The sequence below is a fragment of the Symphalangus syndactylus genome, chromosome 13 (assembly GCF_028878055.3).
Source record: "Symphalangus syndactylus isolate Jambi chromosome 13, NHGRI_mSymSyn1-v2.1_pri, whole genome shotgun sequence".
In the NCBI taxonomy this organism is placed as follows: domain Eukaryota; kingdom Metazoa; phylum Chordata; class Mammalia; order Primates; family Hylobatidae; genus Symphalangus; species Symphalangus syndactylus.
This window is the reverse complement of record NC_072435.2, coordinates 55615385-55629151: the sequence shown is the minus strand read 5'-3', so window position 1 is coordinate 55629151 and position 13767 is coordinate 55615385.

Sequence of the window (13767 nt, the reverse complement as noted above, 5' to 3'; positions counted from 1 at the left end):
AAACAGTATGGAGATTTCTCAAAGAATAACAGAACTACCATTTAACCTGCAATCTCACTACTGGATATCTACCCAAAGGAAAAGAAATCATTATATTATTCATCAAGTATATATTAATCATTATAATGTATACTTATATTCATTACAGCACTATGTATATATTATAGAATATATTCATCACAGCACTATTCACAATAACAAAGTTGTGGAACCAGACTTAGTGCCCATCAACAGTTGACTGGATAAAGAAAATGTGATACATACACACCATGGAATATTACACAGTCATAAAAAGGAATGAAGTTATGCCTTTTGCAGCAACATGGATGCTGCTGGAGGCCATTATCCTACGTGAATTAATGCAGGAACAGAGAACTAAACACCACGTGTTCTCACTTATAAGTGGGAGCTAATCAGTGGGAACACACAGACATAAAATGGAGATAATAGACACTGGGGACTTCAAAAGGGAGTACAGTGCGAGTGAGGCAGGTGTTGAAAAAGTTCCCATCAGGGATAATGTTCACTATTTGGGTAATGGATACACTAGAAGCCCAGTTCTCACCAGTATGCAATATACTCATGTAATAAACAGGCACAGGCACCCCCTGAATCTAAAATTAAAAAATAAATCACACACACACACACACACACAAACACACACACACACACACACACAAGAAAATACCAATTGCCAAAGCCAAATTCTTCCAGAGCAGCATCGCCTGTCCCTCTGGGTCCCATCTCTGCCCAGCACAAAGGCCCCACGCATCAGGGTGCATGGAGGGTCAGCACATCCTGCTGCTTCCTGAAACTAAAGCCTTTGGATGAGGACGGGGAGCCCCTGCCTCTTCCTCGAGCCACGCGACTTCCTGTTTTTGTTTCCCATCCTATGCTTTGCTGTAAGAGCAGGGCCTGCTGACAAGGAACGGTCCCGTAGAGGAATGCAATTGCGCCCTTGTTTGCCCGGCGCCCTGTTTGTTCCCCGTGCAGAACAATGACCTCTTGTAAGCCAGTGCTTTCCAACCTCACTGAGGGTTACTGCGCAGCCCCGATTCCTCCCCTGATTATCTTGACGCCTGTCAGACTGTGAGGTTCTCCCTCCCCTCTCTGCTCTTTCTTCCTAATAGACATGAAACAGTCCAGTCAATAATATTTTACTTGTCTTCCCACTGCGTGTCTCTTCTTCTGATCAGTTTAGGCGGGTTTGACTGCAGAAAGTCAGAAGGGAGGTTAAGATCTGAAAAGTTCAGCCAAATGTTATCAGCCTCAGAGATGTTGCTAAGGGAAAGGCCCCCGAGCCCTTGGTGACCGGAGCCAATAATAGCTGCGATTCACTGATAGCATCAACGCCTGTCAAAGATCCAGACGTTTGTGGTTCATCTGTAAACGCAAACACCTGTATCCAGTCAAGCTATGATGGTTATCCTCTCTTTCCCTGTCATTCCGATCGGTTCCTTGAAGGGGCTGCCAGGATGTTCTAAGCTGTGAGTTGATTTATAAAGTGAAGGGTCTCTCCAAAACTTTGGCATGGATGGGGAAATTGACAAAGGGGGCGCCTCTTTTTTAGCGGGTGATGTGGCGTTTTGACAATGATGAAGTTGACAGTCTTCTTTTAATTGCATTTTTGAACCCATGGCACCCGTGGCCCGAGCCGTGGGAAACAGGGGCTTAGGCGTACTTTAACTACCTTAACACGTCCCCCTGAAAGGACACTTAGTGCTTGTTTGAGATTTTTGCATGTGATGAATTAGATCAAAGTGACTAATAAATAGTGTTCGGGTAAGCTCTTCAGAACACAGTATATGCATAGTTGTGATATTTTCAAGATTCAACAGGCAAGGTCCAAACTGTTAAATAAACTTCAGTAAGTGCAAGGAGAAGACACAGCCTGTGCCGACTCTCCCAGTTGGGGCGAGATTGTGCGGGGCATCAGGTCTCTCTCAGTGAAAGACTTATTGACTTGGATGCTTGGGTGGTCAGCCATGGTGGCCTGGAAAACAGAGAAGAAACGTGGTCACATGGCATCCTTCCCAGGCCGCATCCTCAGCCCCTCCACGTGGGTGCTTTTGTGGTTCCCTGGGAGCTCTGCCCCTCCTCTGCTGGGAATGTCCACGTGCACTTGCCTTCCATAACCTCTGGCTTCCAATCCCAGCAGCATGAAGTTACAACTGCCGCAGCCACTCAATCCACACCATCCCCTTGTCCACGTGACTCTAGATTTGGTACCATCTTGTCCATCTTGTTTGTTTGTCCTCTCTCAGCAGCAGCGTACAGCTCAGAGTAGAGGTTGGGGAAGAAGGGAAAAGAAAAAAGACTGGGGAACTGGGTCAGGGCAGGGCACTCAAGGGTATCAGCTAGCAGCACAGTCTCTGGAGTCAGAGCTGGGACAAGCTGGGTTCAACACATGCTTGGACCACACTCTTCTCCAGCCTCAGTGTACCCGCATGTAAAAAGAGGGCGATGACAGTATCGGTTCACTTGCTGTGAGGATGATAGGAGACAATGTAGTGGGTCAAACAATATAAAAATGGGACCCATGAAAATGGCAGTTTCACAGGGCACAACGTAACATGAGAAGCACTCAGCAAAATGCCAGGTGCTTAGCAAAACCTCTCAGTATCAGCGATTTCTCTTCTTCTTCCTCATACTTGTTATTTTTATTTTCCATCTTCCCAACACTTCTGGATGAGAAAAGTCTAATTTGGACCTGGGATTAGTGGAAAAAAAAAACCCTTGGGTATTCAACTAATAATGTAAAGCATAGAGTAACAAAAAAAATTACAGTGATTTAATCAAGAGCAATTCAGTGCAATTCATATGTAGGCATCACAGGCTCCCTTTGAAAGCCTAGAAGAAGGCAAGGGAGATGTGGGCCCACCCTGTGGCCAGTCTCCACGAGTGATGCCCACTGGATCTGGCTGGAGATGTTCATTATACACTGAGTATTTAAAAGCTCACAAGCCAGATGATTCTCAGTGCTGTCAGGGTAACAAAAGTCTAATTTGGATTTTTTTTTTTTTTTTTTTTTTTTTTGCCTATAAAGAGAATTTCGAGATGCATTGGTTCCATCCTTTTTAATTGTTCCTATATATTTTGCTTCAAAATAAAAAGACCACAGTGAGATGATGCTCTGGCCACATGTGCCAGGGAGGAGGTGGCACCCCATGTTGGATCCTCAGGTGAAATATTGCTTTTGATGGGGCCTGGGGGTAACTGGTGAAGACTGTATAAATGACTGGATTGGAACAATTTGCAAGACCTCCATGGAGAAGGGTCTGCTTACCTTGCCCCTTGTTTTCCATTCCTCTCACTTAATCCCTTATTGTTTTATGCTTCGAATTGTGCAATAGCCTCTGAAAACCTTCAGTTGTCTTCCTGCAGTATGAGGTGGAAATCGTTCTCAGCAATGATTGACGTGGCCTCACTTCTGCTCAGAAACCCCATAGGGCCAGTTTCCCACAGCCTGGTGAATGTACTTGTATATCTGCTACCACAAAACCGTGAAACTGTGTGATATGGTTTAGTTCTTTGTCCCCACCCAAATCTCATCTCAAATTATAATCCCCACATGTGGAGGGAGGGACCTGGTGGGAGGTGATTGGATCATGGGGGTGGTTTCCCCCATGCTGTTCTCATCAAACTGAGTGAGTTCTTATGAGAGCTGATGGTTTTAAAGTGTGGCACTTCCTCATTCTCATTCTTTCTCTCTTCCTGCTGCCTTGTAAGACGTGCAAGCTTCCCCTTCGCCTTCCACCATCATTGTAAGTTTCCTGAGGTCTCTCCAGCCATGCAGAACTGTCAGTCAACTCTTTTGTTTATGTCACCCAGACTCAGGTAGTATCTTTATAGCAGTGTGAGAAAGGACTAATATACTGTGTTTAATTGATCATGGTTTGGTAGGCTCAAACTAAGATTTACATGTTTACTTAAAGAAGGCAAATGACTCTATGGCTTGCAAAGGACTGGTTTAAGCACTGAAAGCCCCCTGTTCTGGGAAACCTCTCAGTCCCAGGAAAACCAGGATGGCTGGTCACTCTAGGTTAAGGAGAAAAGCATCTGGCTAGGCATGGTGGCTTATGCCTGTAATCCCAGCACTTTGGGAGGCCGAGGTGGGCAGATCACCTGAGATCAGGAGTTCGAGACCTGTCTGGCCAACATGATAAAACCCCATCTCCACTAAAAATACAAAAATTAGCTGGGCATGGCGGTGCACACCTGTACTTTCAGGTACTTGGGAGGCTGAGGCAAGAGGATTACTTAAACCCAGGAGGTGGAGGTTACAGTGAGCTGAGATCGTGCCATACACTCCAGGTTGGGTGATAGAGTGAGACCGTGTCTCAAAAAAAAAAAAAAAAAAGAAAAAAGAAAAGCAGAAAAGCAAAGCACCTTACACCTTTAAGTTTGAAGGGGGAGAAAAAACAGTAAATAAGAAAACAAGATTTAAAATGGACAGGTGCAGAGAGTTCAACAGAATCAGGTACAACTGGTTATTTTTGGACACTCTTTACAGAATATATCAAAATTCCAACAGCAAGTGAATTGCTCTAGTGTGAACTAGAATGAAATTTCCATTTTGATTGTGAAATAAGTAATAAGAGAAATTGTGTCCTGTTCCCTTCCTACCAACCCCTCTAACTAGATTTTTTTTTTTAAGAGACAGGATCTTGCTCTGTCTCCCAGGCTGGAGTGCAGTGTCATGACTATAGCTCATTGCAGCCTCCAAATCCTGGGCTCAAGTGATCCTCCCCCCTCAGCTTCTCAAATACCTGGGACCAAAGGTGTGCACTACTACACCTGGCTAATTTTTTTGTTTGTTTTGTAGAGAGAGGGTCTCACTATGTTGCTCAGGCTGATCTGGAACTCCTGGGCTCAAGTAATCCTTCTATCTCAGCCTCCCAAGGTGCTAGAATTATAGGCGTGAGCCACTGTTATTTCTCTTTCTTCCTTCCCTTCCTTCCCTTCCTTCCCTTCCTTCCCTTCCTTCTCTTCCTTCCCTTCCTTCCCTTCCTTCCCTTCTCTCCTTCTCTCCTTCTCTCTTTCTCTCTTTCTCTCTCTCTTTCTTCTTTCTTTCTTTCTTCCTCCCTCCCTCCCTCCCTCCCTTCCCTCCCTCCCTCCCTCCCTCCCTCCCTCCCTCCCTTCTTCCTTCCTTCCTTCCTTCCTTCCTTCCTTCCTTCCTTCCTTCCTTCCACTGTGGGCTTGCCCTGCAAGGTTCCTGCCTTTTGATAGCAGCTCTGAAAGTCAGGTCTGTAGGGGTGGGCAAATGAGTCCTTTGATCAAGGTTGGTGTCCCCACTTGGGTGTCCAAAGCAAGCCAGTTTCTGGATGAGTGGCTGCATCTGCATAGCAGGTCACCCCTTGCCATCCCCTGGGGGCACCCCAGCCTTGAGTTAGCTAACTGGGGGCAACTGAATATAGAGAGAAACAGCTTAGTTCATGCCCAGACTTTTCCTTTTCAGGTCCTTCAATTAATATTGTCTTCTAAAATTAACATGTAGATATAAGTCATTAATGTATCATGAATATGTATTCTGTTGTTGATAAAACATTCTCTCTCTCTCTCTCTCGGTCTGTCTCTCTTTTGAAAACTGAATCTCTGGGGAATTTGAACCCATGAAGATTTGCGGTGCTGGTGAGGGAGCACACAGTGGTGACCGTCTCCAGCTTCAGCCCCATGGCTGCTATGGTTGCCACTCCCAGGGGCTCAACCAGAAGATGATGCAATCTTTCACATCAAAGTAGAATTCACAGTCGCTGCACACCAGCCCTTCGTTCTAACAGTGAAACTCCAGCCACTTCAAGGGTTCCTCCATAGCTGTAGAAACTGTGTGTCTTCCCTCCCCAGCACCAATCTCCTTAAGAATTGACCTTTGAGACTGTGTGTTCAGTAATGTCTCCAGTTTTGCTTGGTTAAATATGGAAAAATGTTCCTGTAGATAGAACCAGCTCCCCATTTATTTCAGAGCACCCTGTCTCTGATGTAATGCTGCCTGGTTTATGGCCTCGTTGCTCTGTGTTTCGAGTTGAGTAATGCCTGCTGGTGCAGGAGGCACCACCTACGTAACCACAGGAAGGGGCATCATCCAGGCGAGGCTTCCAGGCATCTGTTGGGAAATAGCTTCCTTTGTGCCAGACAAATGAATGTTTTTCACATTTCTCACAAAAGGAAAAGGGTTGCATGGCGGAGGTTAACATAACAATCTTCTCTTATTACAGTGATTTATGTGTGCATAACTTCAGCAGCAGAATGTCATCGAGGAGGTCTTTAATTGGCAGACTTCAGGGACCACAGAGGGAGATGACAGAGTGAGCTCTGGAGAAATGAGAGTGTCGGCTGCCATTCCCAGCTCATCCCCGCAGAGGAGGTCTAAATAAATCTCCTGGGGAAGGCAGTCAACTTTTAAACTTTTTATTAACCTGATCTTGGCTAATGAAATACAAAAAGGAGGAGATGATCTTCAACTTCACATGATTTGGATCTCGTGATGCGGCAAATGACTGCCTAGGTTTCTCGAGACAACGAAACACAAGTCCTCTGGCAATTTTCATTCAAAGACAACAATACTGCAATTTGCAGCCTTTATGACTTCAATGAGTCACTTGGTCTCGTCTTGCCACAAAGGATATAATCACGTATTTTTAGGCATGTCAAAAGATGTATTTTCTTTTGTGAACATATTCTGAGCCCTTGGATAGAGGTGTTGTTTTTAAATGAAATCGTTGCTGCTTTGGTGACGTGATGGGTTTCAGATAAGAGTCTTTACCCTCTCAGAATGTTGCTAACTGTCTGGAAGGTCGGGTATGCAATGGAATAGAGAGGGACTTCTTTGACAGCACCATCCTGATATCTGTGTCACTATTAGGAATGCTGCGGTCTTTCCAAAATCACGATCAACGACTTTGGAAACATCTGTGTTTACATAGCCTTAGAGATTGAGTGGGCCTTTCTAGGCATTAAACTCCAGCACCTGTGAGGCAGTGGTTCCTAAACTGTAGGCCAAGTGCTTTCATGGGTCACTAGGTTTTTGAAAGAGGACTAAGCATTTCTATGCTTTCATTTATTTTCCAAGTCACAGTATACTAAAAATACAACGTTTTAAATTAGGTTCCACCAGAAGCAGACACTGTTACAATAATTAGAGTGCAAGTTGTTTCTTTCAGTGGTGGTTGCAGGACACACTGGTAGGGGATGGGGAATGGAGGTGTGGTGGTTAATTTTACATGTCAACTTGGCTGGGCCACGGTGCCCAGATATTTAGTGAAAATTGTTATGGATGTTTTTGGATGAAAGTAACATTTATATCGGTAGACTTTGAGTAAAGCTAATTGCCCTCCATAAAGTGGGCATCCAGTTATTTGAAAGGCTGAATAGAACAAAAGACTGACCTTCCCTGAGCAAGAGAGAATTCTGCAGCAGACAACCTTCCAACTGGAACGGCAACATTGGCCCTTCCTTGGGTGGGTCTGCAGCCTGCAGGCCTAACTGGTAGATTTTGGACTTGCCAGCCTCCAAAATCACGTGAACCAATTCCTTTAAGTGAATTTGGCTCTCCATATACAATCATGCATTGCTTAACCATGGGGATGCTTTCTGAGAAATGCATCCTTAGGTGATGTTGTCATTGCGTGAACCTCATAGCGTACATACACAAACCTACATGGTATGGCCTACTACACACCTAGACTATATGGTGTAGCCTATTGCTCTTAGGCTACAAATCTGTGAGCATATTACTGTACTGAATGCTACAGGCAACTGTAATGCAGTGGTAAGTACTTGTGTTATCTAAACAAATTTAAACATAGTGCATTCTGCTACGATGTTGTATTAGTCTGTTTTTGCTTGCTGATAAAGACATATCCGAGACTGGGTAATTTATAAAGAAAAAGAGGTTTAATGGACTCACGGTTTCACATGACTGAGGAGGCCTCACAATCATAGGAGAAAGTGAAAGAAATGTCTTACATGGTGGCAGGCAAGAGAGAACATGTGCAGGGGAACATCCCCTTTACGGAACCATCAGATCTCATGGTTATTCACAGAGACTTATTCACTATCATGAGAACAGCACGGAAAAGACCTGCCCCCATGATTCAATTACCTCCCACTGGGTCCCTCTGATGACACAGGGAATTATGGGAGCTACAATTCTAGATTTGGGTGGGGACACAGCCAAACCATATCAGATGTTATTGACAGTCATGATGGCTAAGACATCACTGAGCGATAGAAAATTTTCAGCTACATTACTGTCTTATAGGAGCACCATGGTAGATGTGGTCCATCGTTGACCAAAATGTTGTTATGCAGTGTGTGTATACACATCCCATTGGCTCTGTTTCTCTGGAGAACTCTGGCTAACATAGGTGGCCTTTAGGCCCTAATCCCATCTAGCCTGAGAGAAGAAGGGAAGGGAAGGGGACTGATACAGAAAGCATTGAATAAGCAGATTGCTTTGCCTGGCAGCTGGGAGCTCTGGGAATGTAAAAAAAATCCTGAGTTGTTCCAAGTAAGGGAGGAAATGGCTGGGTATGAATCTATCAACTCCTATCCGCTACTGGTGGAGTGGAGGGCTGTCCTGGGGCATTAGCCCTCTGGTGCATGCTTGCAGCAGACACCCTTGATGCCTGTACTAGAACTCTGAGTGCTACTGCAAGGCATGGAGGTGATGTACAAATACTACCATGTTAGGGTCTGTACAACTTTATGCTTAAGGGACTACTGTTAGCATACTATACATTTGGGGGAAGGGGACTCTGGAATGCAGAGTTGCAAGAATATATTATGGGCTTTGTCTTTAGGATATGGGATATTCTATGTATGACTTTGCATGGCTTAGTGTTGCCTGGGTTTGGTGTGGTCCAGCATAAGCAGAGTGGTCAGTACATCCCTGATGTGAGCCAGTGGGTAGAGACATTGCTACTGTCTATTAATGGTCCATCCACATGCCTGACAGGTATATGGATCCAGGGAAGAGTTGAACGTAGTGTTGGTTATATCTAAAGGCACCAGGGGTATATATCTTGAAGGATACAATTCATTGGTTGAGGTGGGTGTTTGGTTTCTTCATTGTAGGCAAGTGCTTTATTTTCATCTTAATGTCAAAATACCTGCAGCTAAACTAGCTCACCAATTAAGTCTTTCAGACGGACTCTGCTTCTAGCCTTGTGTTTCTATCAGAGTCTCTTCCACCCTTCCCTTTTCCCAGCCGGGACCACGGGGGCAGCTCTGCCTCTTTCCTGCTATCTCCTCAGCCAAGTAATTTTAACACCCCATTCATCTTTCCTTTGAAGAGCCTCTCCATCCTTACAGTCTTTTTTATTTTATTTTTCCGAGTTTCTACATGCAGCATTCATTTTCATTTTATTTTTTCAAAATTATTTTGGTCTTATTTTATTTTATTATATTATTTCTTTGAGACAGGGTCTTACTCTGTTGCCTGGGATGGAGTACAGCGACACCATCACAGCTCACTGTAGCCTCGAATTCCCGTGCTCAAGTGATCCTCCTGCCTCAGCCTCCCAAATAGCTGGGACTACAGGCATACACCACCATGTCTGGCTAATTTTGTTGTTGTTTCTGAGACAGAGTCTTCCTCTGTTTCCCAGGCTGGTCTTGAACCCCTGGCCTCAAGCAATCCTCCTGCCTTAGCCTCCCGAAGTGTTGAGATTACAGGCATAAGACACAGCGCCCAGCTGTCCTTATGATACCGACTTTTGTTATTACTGGAGAGGAAGATGAGCATGCTACCCCCTATTTTACATTAAAAAATTATTTTGCTTATAGCCAGAAGCTCACAAGTTTCAGAGGTCTACCAGGCAGAAATATGTTTTGTTTTCATGTCTGCCTCGCTAGGGCAATGGCTGCACCATACCTACCTGTATATACTTGGAACAGCCCTTGTATAATAAGTGGTAAAATACACCCAGAGTAATAATTCCATATGTTTAACAACCAATGTGCCAATGAGACTGTTGCTCCCTGCCTCTGCAAGCTCCAAAGGGTGCCATCGTTTTATAATCTTGTAGGCTGGGAGAACAGGCCCTTTAAAACTCAAAGTGGTTGGGGTATTCTAATGGCTGTTGCTTTCCTTCTGTAAAAACCCGTGTGTCTGTGGGGCTCATGTGCCACTACTCACAAGGTGACAGCGGTGATCAGAAATGTAATTTTCAATATTTATGATTGAAAATGTAATTTAGAAATGAAAGGAAGGGCACTTGTTCCTCCTTAGCTCGAAGTGAAATCATTGTTTTGAGACGTGTTCTTTGTACAGTTAATCTGGCCAGTGTAATTTACCACACCACGGCTGAATTTTAAGTCTGGTGCTCTATTCATCAAATAAGAATTATTTGTGCAAAATGCATATGAATTAGTGGGTGTTGTGTGGTGCAGTGGTGATTTGATTTCAGAAATCTGGCAGAGGCAGGACTTCAGTGAGCTAAGTCTGCAGTGTCACCTCCAGGGCACTGGTTCCATAAAAGGGTCAACAGTTGAGGTTGGCCATGTGTGGAAGCTGTCAGGTCAAGGTTTTGGGTCTTTCTCCCATTTTGCCTGTGAGGCACTAGCCCACTTGGATGTGACCAAGGGATGTCAACAAACTTAGAAAACCTATGGCTTGTTGAGCTATGTAGCTTGGCCTGCACTGTGTGTGTGTGTGTGTTTAACTTTCCATTTTAAAATAATTTAAGATGCACACAAAGTTGCAAGAATAGCACCAAGAGTTCTCCCGTATTCTTTCCCCACCTTCCCCCAATGGTAACATCTTACATGACCATAGCACATTATCAAAACCAGGAAACTGGCATTGGTACAATATTATTAACTGAACTATAGACCCTATTTGAATGATATGTGAATGTTTTAAAAATTGAATTGGTTGCCAGCATTTTACTGTAGGGTGAGGTCATGAGGAAGTAAGAAGATTTATTCATACTGAGCCTGTGTTCTGCAGGGGAACAGCAGTGAGCGCTGAGTCACAGCAGCCCCTCCTGGAGAGGGACAGTCTCCCCACTTTGCTCTGCTCCTCTCCACCGCATAAGGAAGTATGCCTTACTAGCTTCGGTCATTTACTCCGCCTGCTGTGTCCTTGTAGGGATTTAAGTCTGCAATGCCTATAATAATAGCTGCAAGTTCCCAAGTGGTAGCTGGGGGCTGAGAACCATGCCCTTGCAGAAGAACCTCTGCTTTAAGGAGTGGCCACCCCAGGGGCCAGGTGCTCAGCAGAGGAATTCCCTTTGGAGAGCAGTGGACTTTTTCTGTACAATACACAGACATAGTGGATAGTGGAACCACTCGCCACTCACCACAAATAGTGAGATGTTCATGAGATGTGATGTGTGCTCATGGCCAAACTGCAGATGCCCAGATGCAGTTGTTTTACCAAAAGCCTGCGGTATTGCTGCGGCTAAAGACACGTTTCGGGGTATAGCAGTGCCTCTCCTGGCTCCTGCTAGCCCTCTGGCTGAACTGCATGGCATTTTGTGGTCCTTGGTTATCCTTTTGCAAAGCCATGGAATAGATTTGGAGGCAGATATGCCCTTTCACACTCCTCTTGTGATGGCATTAAATTCATAAGCAAGATAGGCTTTGGGTCCTGGTTCTAAGAACAGTCTGCTGTCTTTTCAAGGACAGGGAAGATGAAAGATTGGATGCAGGTGCTGTTGAACGGAAGCCTCTGAGACACTCCCTGGAGAGGTGTCAGTGCCACAGAGGGCTTTGTAAACATAGAGCCCTTGGAGGGGGCCATCGTCTCCTCCCCCAGTTCAGTTCAGCAAACACTTGCTAATGCCAGTATGTAACAGGCACAGTGCTCGGTGCCGGGGCATTACAGATTAGCAAGTCATAGCTCCTATCTTTGGGGAGCTCTCGGGGCTCTGGGAAAGAATCATTTGCACCATGAAGTAGATGAAAGACAGGGTGCTATTTCACCAGAACGCACTGGAAAAGCAAGTGACGCAATGCATGCTGCCGGGACATCTGAGGTGGAGGCTCTGTGTATCCAACCGGCAGGCTCCCGTGCATGCGGCATGCATGCTCCAAAGAGCAAACAGCAAAGCAGCAAGTACTTTTTTTCTTTTTAGAAGGCTGTGAGGGAAAGCAGGTGGGTAAGTGGTAATGGGAGTGGGGAAGGCCACCAAATGAACATCTGGAAAGAGAGACAAACAGAAACTCCCTTTCTCTGCAGAACGGCTGTTCCTCCCCAGCCTCACAGAGCTAGAGAATTAGTTCTGGATTCTCTTAGTAATTAATAGCATTTAAGTTCCAGGGTAGACAGTTTTGATTAAGCAAACATTAAATTAATCCAATCTGCAAACACTTACTCTCTAAGCACTACTAGGGGAGAGAGGCGGCTGGATGGACAGATGGATGTGTTCTCACTGGATTGCGGGCCACCTCCGAGTAGTTACAGCTGGATCAATACGGCTCCTAGAGCTATAATAGAATGGCTTCGACATGCTCATCTGTGGCTGAGAACACAGTATACACATTGATTTCCTGGCCTGATATAACCCATTTACCTATTCAGCTACTCCGTTCAAGAAGGTGGAGGGGTCCCCAGGCCCAAGGGAGCAATGATGCCTGTAAGTAAGTTAGCAAATGCTTGGGAAATGTCTTAATCGGTGACATGGTTCCTCCTTTAGGAAGGCACGTTTCTTTGTAAAGAAAAGGCCTCCTTAGAATCATATTGGCTTTGTCTCGAGGAGCAGGGGAAGTTGGGGTGTCACTGTTTCCACTCATCAGGATTTGCCCTTCTCATCATTAAAATCTTTGGTGTTGAACAATTGTCTTAGTTCATGGAGCATAAAGGGCTTCACTTGGAAGTGCATTCCAGGGTGTGTCTTTTACTCTGACTTAGGTGGGTTTGGGAAGCTCAAAGAAAATGCACCAGGATCACTCAGACAAGAAGCATGCTCTCCTACATCTATTTTTGCTTTCCAATATAATTTATTTTATTTATTTTTATTTTTGAGACACAGTCTTGCTCTGTCACCCAGGCTGGAGTGCAGTAGCCTGATCTCGGCTTACTGCAAACTCTGCCTCCCGGGTTCAAGTGATTCTCCTGCTTCTGCCTCCCGAGTAGCTGGGATTACAGGCATGAGCCACCACATCTGGCTAATTTTTCTATTTTTAGTAGAGATGGGATTTTGCCATGTTGGCTAGACTGATCTTGAACTCCTGACCTCAGGTGGTCTGCCTGCCTTGGCCTCCCAAAGTGCTGGAATTACAGGCATGAGTCACTGCACCTGGCCCACTTTCCAATATAATTTAAAAAGAAATAGCTGGACTCAGTGGCTCATGTCTGCAATCTCAGTGCTTTGAGAGGCTGAGTTGGGAGGATCACTTGAGGCCAGGAGTTTGACACCAGCCTGGGCAACATAACCAGACTCTTTCTTTACAAAAAAATAAAATAAAATAATTAGCCAGCACAGTAGTATTCCCAGCTACTTGGGAGGCTGTGGCAGAAGGATCACTACAGTCCAGGAGTTTGAGGCTACAGTGAGCCTATTGCACCGCTATACTCCAGGGTAGGTGGCAGAGTGAGGAGACCCTGTCTCTAAAAAATATTTTAAAAAGAAAAAGAAATAAAGCTGTTTTACAAAAATTAAGGAGATGGCATGGTGTATGGCATTTAGGGATCAATGCAGTTTTTTGAAGTGAAGAGGCTGATATTTTAAAACCAGCCAATGAGAATTGGCTGCCGCCCCCTGTAAAATAGTCATCTTATCCATATACTTATTAAAATGAAGTTATTATTGCCGTAAGAAT